Raw genomic sequence first — 12,475 nt, 5'->3', positions numbered from 1 at the left:
ATATAATAGTATCCAACAGTTTCCCCACAAATGTCAAGTTAATTGGTCGGCAGTTCTCCACACTATCTCTTCTTCCCTTTGTAGATGCTGGGATCACTACCGTACATGTATAGTGTTTGGATCCAGACTATGCAGAATGCACTGGGTAATAGAACACAGTCATCGACAGTGCAACAAATACTTCTATTAGTGCTTTATTTCTGAAGATTTTGGTATGAAGTACATCTAGTTTGTCATGGTTAGCAATGCTCAATCCAGCTGCATGTTCAAGTAGAGCCTTGTTACTGATATAAATTGACTTTATGTCTTTCAATCCACAAGTCCTATATAATGACGTTGTATTTCTGGGTGATTTTCTGGATCTTTCTCCATGAAGACAGATAGAAAGTAACTGGTTATTTGCTTGGCCATTTCCCTGTTATCCATAATAAGCTCGTCTCTCCTGATTGCAGATTTCCACATTTGACTTTGCTTTTCTCTTTCCTTTGAAATATATATCATAGATTTATGCAGTCCTTGTGTTCCTGTTTGTTTGCATGTTCGCTGTTTGATTTCTTTACCCGTTTCATGGCCCTTCTTTTCTGGATCTTAATTTTCTGAGAATTCTCAGGATTCCACAATGTCTGGAATTCTTCTGAAGTTACTTCCTGTGATTCGTGTAATCTTTAATTTATTTTGATAATCATTGTTAACTCCCTTTCTCACTCTTGGGTGTTTTACCTGAAATAAATAGACATATTTTTCAGACTTTGTAGTATTTCTATCAATCACCTGGTCCTGAACATATATATTCAGGAACACTGCAGGAGGACAGGAAAGAAATAGCGGGGGCCCTGGTTGGTACTTTTGCATCATCGGTCATCAATGGGTGAGGTCCTGCAGGACTGGAGGGTAGTGAATGCTGTGCTGTTATTCAAGAAGGGCTATAAATAAAAACCGGGGAACTATAGACCAGTAAACCTAAAATATGTAGCAGGTAAGTTACTTGACAATATTCTGAGGTGCATTTGGAAAGACAGGGCCTTGTGAATGGAGGATTATGGCTCACAAGTTTGTTAGACTGCATTGATGAAGTGACCAGTAACATTGGCAAGGGCATGGATGTATATATAGATTTCAGTAAGGCCTTCAATAAGGTTCCACAAGGTACGCTGCTCTGGAAGGTTAGATCACATGTAATTGAGGGGGAGTAGGCAAATTAGGTCCAAAATTAGCTTGATGATAGGAAGAAGAGGGTAATCGTGGAAGGATGCTTGTCAGACTAGAGGCCTGTGACGAGTGGAATGCCTCAGGGTCGGTGCTGGGACCATATATTCATATATTACACATATCTATGATTTAGATGAGAATGTACAGGTATAATTTGTAAGTTTCAAGGTGACACTAAAATACGTGGTGTCGTGGACAGTGAGGAAGGTTATCATAAATCTCAGAAATTGCAGCAGTACCTTGATCAGGTGGAGAATTGGGCAGAGAAATGGCAATTTGAGTTTAATTCAGATAAGTGTAAGTTCTTGCATTTTAGAAAGCTGGAGTTTCATGGCGAATGGCAGGGCTTTAAGGTGTGCAGTGGAACAGAGTGACCTTGGGAATTCAGGTGCACGATTTTCTGTAAGTGGAGTCCCAGGTAGACAAGGCACTGAAAAAGGCTTTTGACTCACTGCCCTTCATCAGTTAGAGCACTGAGTATCGAAATTAGGGAGTTATGTTGCAGTTATACAAGATGTTGGCGAGTCCATACTTGTAGCGTCATGTTCAATTTTGTTCACTTTGCTCGTGAAAGGATGTTATTAAACTGGAAAAAGTGCAGAAGAAATTTATAAAGAATGTTGCCAAGACTCAATGGTCTGAGTTATAGTGAGAGCTTGAATAAGCTAGGAGTTTTTATTTTAGAATGTATGAGGCTGAGGGGGATCTGATAGTAGTGTATAAGGTCACGGGAGGCATGGATAGAGTCTTTTTTTTCCCCAGGGTTGGACAGTCACGGACTAGAGGGCATCAATTTAAGGTCAGAGGGGAAAGAGTAAAAGGGAACTTGAGGGGCAATTTCTTTTCCACACAGGGTGGTATGCATATGGGATAAGCTGACAGCAGAAGTAGTTGAGGCGGGTACATTCACAAAATTTAAAATACATTTGGACAAATACAGAGGTAGGAAAGGATTAGAAGGATACAGGGAAATGGCAGGGAAATGGGGTTAGTGTGAATGGACATTTTGTTCGGAATGGATCAGTTTGGGCCGAATGGCCTGTCGCCGTGCTGTTAGACTATATGGGTCTAACAATCATTGTTCTCCTACTGAATGTTATATTGTACTTTCCCAATTCACTGGAGTGAACTTGACCCTCTAACCTCTGGGCTTCCATGATGTTTGACCAGAATGTTCACATATTCCACATTGAATACAGACACAGTGTAAAACACAACATATTAATGTCACTATTCCTCCAAAGCTGCTTCAGAGGAAGGTTAGTAATTAGTCTTTCCGACCACACAATAGATAATAAACAATAGGTGCTGGAGTAGGCCATTCTGCCCTTCGAGCCTGCACCACCATTCAATATGATCATGGCTGATCATCCTTAATCAGTATCACACAACACCAAATCCAAAATAATCTGCTCTCTAGTTTGGTTCACAACATACTCTCCAACCTACCTGATGTACACTTAAGGAATTTATTTTTCACAACATTAGCAGTCACTTAGTTAACTCAGTTTCGATGCAACTTGACACCACCCATTATTACTGCAGGATCCATGAGTATTTGTTACTCATTCACAGGATGAGGGCTTAGCTCGATAACCAGCATTTACTGGCCATACCAGAGCGCAGTTAAGAGTCAACAGCGTTGCCTTGGATCTGGAGTGACATGCAGGCCAGACCAGATAAGAACTGCCGTTTCCTTCCCTAAAGGATACTAGTGAACCAGATGAGTTTTTCCAACAATCAGGAATGGATTCCTGATCATCATAAACCCTTGATCCCAGATACATATTGAATTCAAATTCCACAATCTGCCATGGCAGGATTTGAAACCATGTCCCCAGAACATTACCTGGGTCTCTGGGTTAAGAGCCCAGCGATAATATCAGTATGTCATAGCTTCCCTTTGAGTATAGTTGCATATATAATTTCCAGAGCATATGATGCAAAATATTTGCGTGACAGTTTTGGTTCAGATATATAACACAACAACTTTGTTTCTCCTTGCTATTTGTAAGACCCACCCAAACCCATTCTGTGGAATCTGAGGGACAGGGCCTGTGTCGTTATTAGTGATAGACTTGGATAAGACATTCAGGGAGGTTCACCTCGATGCTGAGATGATCTGAAGACAGGTCCAGCAATATAGGACAAGCATCAATATCCATTCCGCTCTGTCAGGATAAGTGTCACCGTATATTCTCACTGCTCCCTCACACTCACTGTATGTCTCTTAAAGCACCTACCCTCGACCAAGATTCACACTCCAAAAAGGCTCAAGTACGACCACACTCACTGTTGAATTCAGCACCTTCCCTCCCACACATTTTCTGCCGCTGATGCAATAGCCCCGCACAGTAATAGCACTACAGGGATACAACACTATGGGCAGACTCCCTCCGGCTACCTCACCATGTCACACCTCACCTAGTCCAGCACTAACAGCAGGTCCATCCACTCCCACCCTCACTCATTCCCTCCCTTTCTCCCATTCCAGGAGAAACAGCCTGGAATGGGACAGAAAGGGCCACGCCGGGTGGGGGAGTGTCAGATATCCGTTCCCTCATACCCCTACCCTGATATGTGGGAGGATCCTGGAGAGAGCTGGAGAGGACCAGTAGGGCTTGTGTGGAGATTCGGAAACATCCACGTCCCACCAACCGAATAAGGAGCAGTGTTTAGTAAAGAGCAATTCTCAATTCAAACCTACTGTCAGTTCCAACCTCATCTCTCTCACTCGTAGAAGAACAGATACCCCATTGCAGAGAGATGCAGGCATTGAAATACACAGACTATTGGTAAATACCCCAATATACTAACATGCACAATGCATACAAGGAGATAAGCATGCACACACGGAGAAGCACACAAAGACATAAACAGTCATACACAAATGGACACAATCACAGATAGAAACACACTGGCTGATATAAAGACAGACAGACATATTCACACAAATACAAAAGTAACAAGTACATGGACAAATACACACTTAAGTACACATTAAGACACAGACATGAGTGCCATTAAGACACAAATAAATTAGTTTCTGATTTATAAGGAGATCAAGGATTCTGGGAGAAGGTAAGAGAATGATGTTGAGGAACATTATAGAAAGACTTTAAGGTATATCAGACTCGATAGGCCAAATGGTCTAATTCTGCTCCTTTTTTAATGCTCGTGTGGTGTTATGCTATCTGGTATTCTCTTCCTGAGACAGCAGCAGCAGCATATTTGATTGGAAAGAGTCAGTGGTAATGTGGGAAAAGATTGGAGGGGAGAATGGTAAATGTCTATTCCTAGTTATTGTACCACTATATCTGAAAAGGGGCAGTGATTTGATATGAGGTTGACACAGTTTTAAAAAAATGTATCCCACAATGAAAGAAGGATGTCCCTTTCCCTTTACTGTTGTGCTATCTGTGGTGCCCTCATCTTCAGGGAGCAGTGAAGATTCGGTAAATTCAGGTATTTTAGTTTGAGCTTGACTGATCTTTGCTGGACAGGAGAGTCAAAGTTTATTGGGAACAGACAGGAGACGGATGGTCAGACACACTCGTATCAGCCATGACCATTCTGAATGGTGCCGCTAAACGGCCAACTGCTGCACCTTTCCAATGTGTTGTTCCCTCAATCCACGCTCCCGGCTGCTACAGAGATATACTGCTGTCCCTACCCTATGTGTTGTTCCCTCAATCTACCACTCGATGCAGTTACAGACATATACTGCTGTCCCTACCCCATGTGTTGTTCCCTCAATCCACCACTGAGTGCGATTACAGACTATCCCATTCAGCCTGACTGGATCGTTACAATTAGACGGGAGAAGACCATTCTGCCCCTCCAAAGAATTACACTGGAATATAGGGTGAAGTAATTCAGCTCGTTGAGTACATTACACAGCCCAGGACGAGGCCATTCAACCCGCCTGAACTGCTGCACAGGAACAGGGATGCTGTCACTAACAGGAAGTAGAGAGTAGTGATATATGATCTTTTTAAACAAAACTGTAACTAGTTTTGACTCAGCGATCACTGTAGGGTCATCACTGATAAATAATATTTGTAAAATATCTCGATGAAGGGACGGAATGGATCAAAGCTGAACTACCTTGTACACCAAAATGATCATTCAATAGATCTTCAAATGGAGGGAGTGAATCTTCATTATGATGTAGACAGGGAAGGTTAGTGAGCGTACCCTCAGCAGAAATAATATAATGTGAGTTGTCTATTGCAGTCGGGAACAATTTAAATGGAGAGAGATTGGAGAACTCTGTGATGCAGATGTTTTTCATATTCTTGGTACATGAATCATATGAAGTCTGTCTGCAGATGCAGCAAGTGATTTAGAAAGTAAGTGGAATGATAATGTTTGTGGCAACGGGTATTGGATTTAATTAGGAATATTTCACTGTATCTGTACAGGGCATTGCTGAGACCACATCAGATACATTGGGTGCAGTTCTGATCCTCTAAACTAAAAAAAACGGATACAATTCCTTTCAAAGATGTTTAAAGATGCTTCCCTTTACTCATTCCTGAAATGAAGGCTTTTTGTTATCGGGGATTATCTGTTTAGATCTTAGATGAGAAATCTTACTGAACCATGATTTTCAGAGAAGTCTTTCAGCTGGCTACATATTTTCTCCTGTTAAGAAGACGAAAGCTAGATAATAATCTTTTGAATGAGATGCATTGGTATTAACACAAATATTATGAAGATATCAACCCATTTTTAAAAATTACGCAGATGCATATAAGCATCTCATCAAATCATTAAACGGGCACATTATTTTCTTTTGCTAATGAAAGGCACTGTGCACAACAACAACAATGATGCTGCATACAGCATACAGTCTAATATCATCCATTCCAGAGAATGTACATGGAGAGTGCACATGATCCAGTTTGGTGTTCAGTTGATATTCTTGAATTTTTCCGCACAGAGACGGAGAAAAATATTACTTGCTTCAGAAGCCGCACCCAATTGGTCTCTCTCTCTCTCTCTCTCTCTTACTTTGTTCTGCCTGAAAACAAGGTGTAAGAGCACAAGAATCCTGAGTCATCTTTACCACTCACGGAGGATTCCTGATGAGGATTCATAGGAATCTCTGTACAGCTCAAAACAAAGGGAATTCAGCCAAATCCAACTGTTCTGGGAAGAAATCCGCTTTCCCAGACATTTGTGTGAGCAGAATAAGTTCGAAGTCAGAAACATGTTTGGGACACTCTATCATTTTACCATTTGCTCACAGTTCAACTTTCTGTGTCTCTGATTTTTCCAGAAAATTACCCAGTCCGATACCTATATCATTGGACACAGCACTCAACTGGTTACATTTAAAATTTGCTTTCACCAATAGAGGAGTGGGAAAAGACATGAGTGACCCTCCAACACTGGTCAGAACACGAACAAGAGATTCACAAAGGGTTGTTAAGGTGTGAATTCCCTTCCACAGAAGATTGTGATGCCTGGATATTTCCATTTGTTCAGAATTATCTATGTAAGACATTTGAAAGACAAATGAATGTCGGGAAATGGTACACTGACAGAAAAGTGGTGCTGAGACCTTCATCAGATCATAGTGCATGGTAGAGCCATGACAAAGTGTCTGATGACCCACTGTTGCTCCACAGTCCCGGGTTACGATGGTGCATTCAGCCTCTCACAGCTCCTGCAAGGTGCAGATGGGGGCCACTTGCTCCAAATACCTGGTCCACAGTAACACAGGATCTCAAATAATCCCTCACAACTGTCACGCACAGATTGGAAAATGTTATTTGGAAATCCAGGTTGGTTTTGAAAGACGCCTCTGGTCTGTTTACAGAGTGCTCCCTCACTGCTACTTGTGCTTCATTTATTGGTCTTGGTCTAGACCAGGATTCGTTATGAATAAAGCTCCATACCTCACTCACAAAAATGCTTTGCTAGCTCTGATTACAACATACAATAACGGTACATCCAGGAAAATTACAGCCGTTTACTTTGAAATTACAGAAAATGAAAACATAAGGAACAGGAATAGGTAATTCAGACGATCAAGTCATTGTATACGATCATGGCTGATCTACTGTTAGCATTAACTCCTTAATGCCCAGTTCTTCACACACCTCAGCTCTCTGACAGGTCAACGATTCATGTACCACCTCTTTAAATACTTTCAGCGATGTAGCTCCCCTAACTCTCTAGTCCAGATAATTCCTGACATTGAGTACCCTCTGTGAGAGGAAAACACTCTACACATACACCGTTACCTATTGATTTGAACAAGAGGTGAACACAGGGGCTCAGGAAAGAGTGAATGGCCTTGATATCAAGGCAGTAGTTAACTGAGGATGTCATCGGGACCACCTACTTATTTGAGCTTAATGAGAATCAGGTCTAACCTCCTCACTGGTTGGGGTTTTCAGAGCACAAAGGAAGATGTTTGTGGTCGGTGGCCGACAATGCTCTCAGTCCCGGGACATCTCTTCAGGAGATCCTCAGATTAACTTCCTCAGCACAAACATCTTCAGCTCCTTCATCAACGTCTATGTGCCCCCATTCCCGACGCCCCCCATCTGTCCCAAGATCAGAAGCGGAGTGATCACTGAAGATCACACAATATTCAGAACATTTTGTCCCCACTCAGCTCCTGAACCGGTCTGTGTCCATATTCAGCAAGACCCAAACAACATTCACATTTGTGCTGTTAAAGTGTCAGTAACTTTCATGTAACAGAACGGCCAGGCACTGCAACTTTCCACAATTAAAAGAGAAGCTCATTCAGCATTTCAAGCTGGTTACATCCCGATATGTGGAAACTATTCAGCCCATCGAAATGACTGATCAAGAAGAGGGACAGCCCATTCAATCCTCCTGCCTGTTCCACAGGAAGAGGAGGTGTCTGGTCAGCACATTGAACTGTTAAACAGGAACAGGCAGAGTCCAGTAAGACCCCTAAACCTGTTCTATGGAACCAGGAGGAGACCATTCACCCCTCGAGACACTTACACAGGAATAGGAGGGTGTCATTGATGCTCCAACCTGGAGAACGAATGGAGCAGAGACTGCACTCGTAGACTGCTCACAATGTTCCTCGTGGCTCCATTGCCTGTGGAACAAATGATTCTTTAATGTGTTTTGTCGGCAGTGAGGAAGAAAGCCACATGTTTTGTGCCAAGCCTCAAGGAGGCATCTTCCATCTCCAAGAAGACAGACCCATGTTCTCTGTGGGGATCAGAAGCTTGTGGGAATGGTTATCTGTTTTAGAATGAAGGTATTGTGGCTCCTGTCACGATGGTGGATAACGTGAAGTATGATCACACACCAAATGCACTGTATAAATGTTGGAAGAGTTTAGTTAAAGACTGATTCTCTCTCTCTCTCAATCGAAATGGGGAGTGGCGTGGAGTGAGAGGAACGTTCTCAGAGTCTGTTAAGTCTTCCACCGTGTGGACCCACCAGTGCTTCAGGGTGGAGGAAATGCTGAAGGCCATCCTGCACTTGGGACAGCTGAAAGGCCTCTCCCCCAAGTGTGGGAAGGCCTTCAGCAATTCCTCCCTGCTGAAGCACTGGCGGGTCCACACTGGGAAGAGGCCCTTCAGCTACCTGAGTGCTGGAAGGCCTTCAACAATTGCTCCAACCTGCTGACCCACTGATGGGTCCAATCATGTAAACCATGTTAAAAAAACATGGACTTTATCACCGTATTAGTTCTGTTTATTGAACACAAAATACGGTGACAAAATGATTTTCTGTCCGTAGTAAACTATGGGAAGTACGAAGAAATAAGATACACTCGTGATATTGAGCTACATAAATTGAAATGTGCATTAGAAAACCACGGAAGTGGTGTGCAATCTTTCTCAACCATTATTTGATCCACAGCTGAGATGCTGATTTCCCCTCTGTCAGTGATCCACCTCATTGAGATTCTCTGGCGCATTATCTCAGTATTGAGGGGGTTCTCAGTTCCTGCTGCTGTTCACCCAGTCTGTTTAAATTAAATTACATTCTCAGTGTAGAAAAATAAAAAATCACTTGGCCTTTTGGACTCTGTTTAACTGTCAGCAATTCAGCTCTGTGGTATTATTGGCGATAAATGCTCTGGGACCACAGCCAGTATCCGCACAGTGCTCAAACGGTATGACAATAGATAAAGGCCTTGCAGTGCGTGAGAATTTCTAAATAAAACTTCCATTTTCTGTCCGTTCCTTTCTATCTCCCCTCATGCTGTCTTCTGATCTATCCAACTCACCCTCGTTTAACATCCCTCCAATCACTCCCTGTTTCCAAATTGTGCTGTTGTACAGCTTGATGTTTTGGCCATTTTGGAGAAATGGATAGAGCAGGGACAGGACTGATCGTTGTAGGGTCCGGGGTTTAGATGCTTCATTGAAAAAAAGGAAAGTACTAACAGTGGGGCGGGGGTGGTGGTTGGGGTGGGGGAGGTTAGCGTGGCATTGAAAATCAAAGACAGCATTACGTTGTTATAAAGGATGCTTGATAAGGACTCGTCTAGTGAGGTCGTATGGGAAGAGGTTAGAAACAAAAACGGAGAGGTCATTCTGCTGAAAGTTCTCTATTGCCGTCTGAAATGTTCCAGAGATGTAGAGGAAAGGATTAAAAAGATGATACTGAATAGGAGCGAAAATAACAGAGCATTTGCTATGGAAGAATTTAACTTTCCAAATATTGATTCGAAACGGTACAGCAGAAATACTTTATGGGTCAGTTTTTGTCCAATGTGTGCAGAATGGTTTCCTGACACAGTATGTAGATAGGCCAACAAGGGCCGAGGCCAAATTGGCTTTGGTACTGAGTAATGAACCAGACCAGGTGTTAGATTTGGATGTTGGTGAACACTTTGCTGATAGTGACTACAATTCAGTTATGTTTACCTTAGCGATGGAAAGGGACAGGTGTATACTGCAGGACAAGAGTTATAGCTGGGGGAAAGATAATTATGATGCGATTAGGAAAGGTTTTAGGATGCATAGGATGAGGAAGGAAACTGCAGAGGATAGGTACAATTTAAGTGTGGATCTTTTTCAAACAACAGCTACTGTGTGTCCTTGATAATTTTATACCTGCCAGGAAAGGAGGAAATGGTTGAGTGAGGCTGCTGTGGTTTACTGAAGCAGTTGAATCTCTTGTCAAGAGGAAGAAGGAGGCTTATGTAAAGATGAAACATGAAGGCTCAGTTCGGATGCTTGAGAGTTACAAGTTAGCCTGGAAGGACTTTTTAAAAAAGCTAAGAATAGCCAGGATAGAGCATGACAAGTCTTTGGCAAGTAGGATCACGGAAAACCCTCAAGCTTTCTATCAGCATGTCACCATCAAACACAGTAGTGTTAAGTTGTGTGTGGAGTCTGAAGAGATAGGACAGGCTGTAAATTAATATTTGAATCAGTATTCACAATGGAAAAAGAAAATGCTGTCAAGGCCAATACTGAGAAACAGGCTATTAGTCTAGACGGGATTGAAGTTCGTAACGTCGAGATGTTAGACGTTCTGGAGAGTGTGAAAATAGATATGTCCCCTGGGCCAGATGGGATTTATCCTAGGATTCTCTGAGAAGCTAGGGAGGAGTTTACGCAACCAACTGTTCGGATTTTTACATCGCCATTGTCTACAGGAATAATGCCAGAAGATTGGAGGACAGCAAATGTTGTCCCTCTGTTCAAGAAATGGAGAAGAGACAACCCTGGTAATTATATACCTGTCTTACTTTGGTTGTGGGGAAAGTGTTGGAAAGGATTATAAGAGATAGGATTTACTATCATCTAGAAAGGAAACATTTGATTCGGAATAGTCAACAAGGTTTTGTGAAGGGTATGTCATGCCTCTCAAATCATACCGAGTTCATTGAGAAGGTGACCAAACAGGTGGATAAGAGTAAAGTGAGGTATGTGGATTTCAGTGAAGCGTTTGATAAGGTCCCCCATGGTCGGCTATTGAAGAAAATATGGAGAGTGTGGTGTTTGAAAAGCAGAACAGATGAGGTAGCATCCAAGATGCATGCAAGTTGATGTTTCTCTTGTAAGCCCTTCATCAGGAATCAGTTTTATGGTCTGCAGCATCTGCAGTCTTCATTTTCTCTTCGCTCCTCGGATGCTGCCTGACCTGCTGTGCGTTTCCAGCGCCACACTCTCGACCCTGATCTCAAACATCTGCAGTCCTTACTTTCTCCCAGAAAATATGGAGACGTGGAATTGTGGGTGATTTAGCGTTTGGATCACAAATCGGCTAGCTGAAAGCAGACAGAAGGTGGTAGTTGATGAGGAATGTTCATCCTGGAGTTTAGTTGCTAGTGATATAGTGCAAGGATCTGCTTTGGAGTGACTGTTGTTTGTCCTTTTGAAAATGACCTTAATGAGGGTATAGAAGGATGAGTTAGTAAATTTACGGTTGTCAGTAAGGTTGGTGGATCTGTCAGCAGTGCTGAAGGATGTTGTGGGTACTGAGCAGTAATGTTCTGTGTGCATGGACCTACAATGGGCTAAATAGCTTCCTTCTGTGTTGTAACGATTCTGAGGTACTCTGGCCCACAATAAAAGCTTTAGGTACCTGGAGAGTCAATCTGGTCCAGTAAAGGACACACACTGCACAATCATCCATCATCTCTTCCTGTTCTCTGATATACAGCGGCATCAAAATATCAGTCCAAACAGAATAGATTGATTCAAATTCAAGCAGTCAGGAGAACGTTCACCGGAGGGGATTGCCGTCAGAGGATTCAATGAATAATAAGATTTCAGAATAACACACAAAAAAAACAATATCACAGCAGCATAATAATTTGCAGCAGAGTAAAACTTAGTTCCAAATATGTTCAAGTTCAGCATTGTGTTCAGCTTTGGTCACCTTGCAGTAGGAAGGATGGTATTAAACTGGAACTTTACAAGGATGTTGCCAGGACTCAAGGGTCTGAGTCATAGGGAGAGGTTGGATAAGCTGGGACATTCCTCTTTAGAGCGCTGGAGACTGAGGGGAGTGAAGTTCTTCGAGAGTCTAGTCATGGCCCACATCAGTCCCAGTCTCCCAGCCTGCCTCGATCCCCTACAATTTTCCTACCAGTGGAATGGGTCCATAGCGGGTGCCATATCCCTCGAACACCTGGACAACAAGGACACCCACGTCAGATTCCTGCTCATTGACTCTAGGTTCATCTTCAACACCATTATTCCCTTCAGACTGATCACAAATCTCCCTGATCTTAGTCTTGGCTCTGCCCTCTGAAATTGGATCCTCAGCTTTCTGACACACAGTACACAATCAGTGA

General features: G+C 42.6%; 1 long non-coding RNA gene across 1 annotated transcript in view; it reads right to left on the bottom strand.

The window, feature by feature from the left end:
* Positions 1–211: 211 nt before the first annotated feature.
* LOC140494027 (uncharacterized) overlaps positions 212–12,475 on the bottom strand; it is a 52,893-nt gene continuing 40,629 nt past the window's right edge. The window contains exon 5 of the long non-coding RNA XR_011963848.1: positions 212–720. This is a non-coding gene — a long non-coding RNA (uncharacterized lncRNA). The remainder of the gene's footprint in view (positions 721–12,475) is intronic.

Source organism: Chiloscyllium punctatum, chromosome 23, assembly GCF_047496795.1.
Source record: "Chiloscyllium punctatum isolate Juve2018m chromosome 23, sChiPun1.3, whole genome shotgun sequence".
Taxonomy (NCBI): Eukaryota; Metazoa; Chordata; class Chondrichthyes; order Orectolobiformes; family Hemiscylliidae; genus Chiloscyllium; species Chiloscyllium punctatum.
Note: the sequence above shows the minus strand (reverse complement) of the source record. Positions and strands in the feature narration are given on the sequence as shown.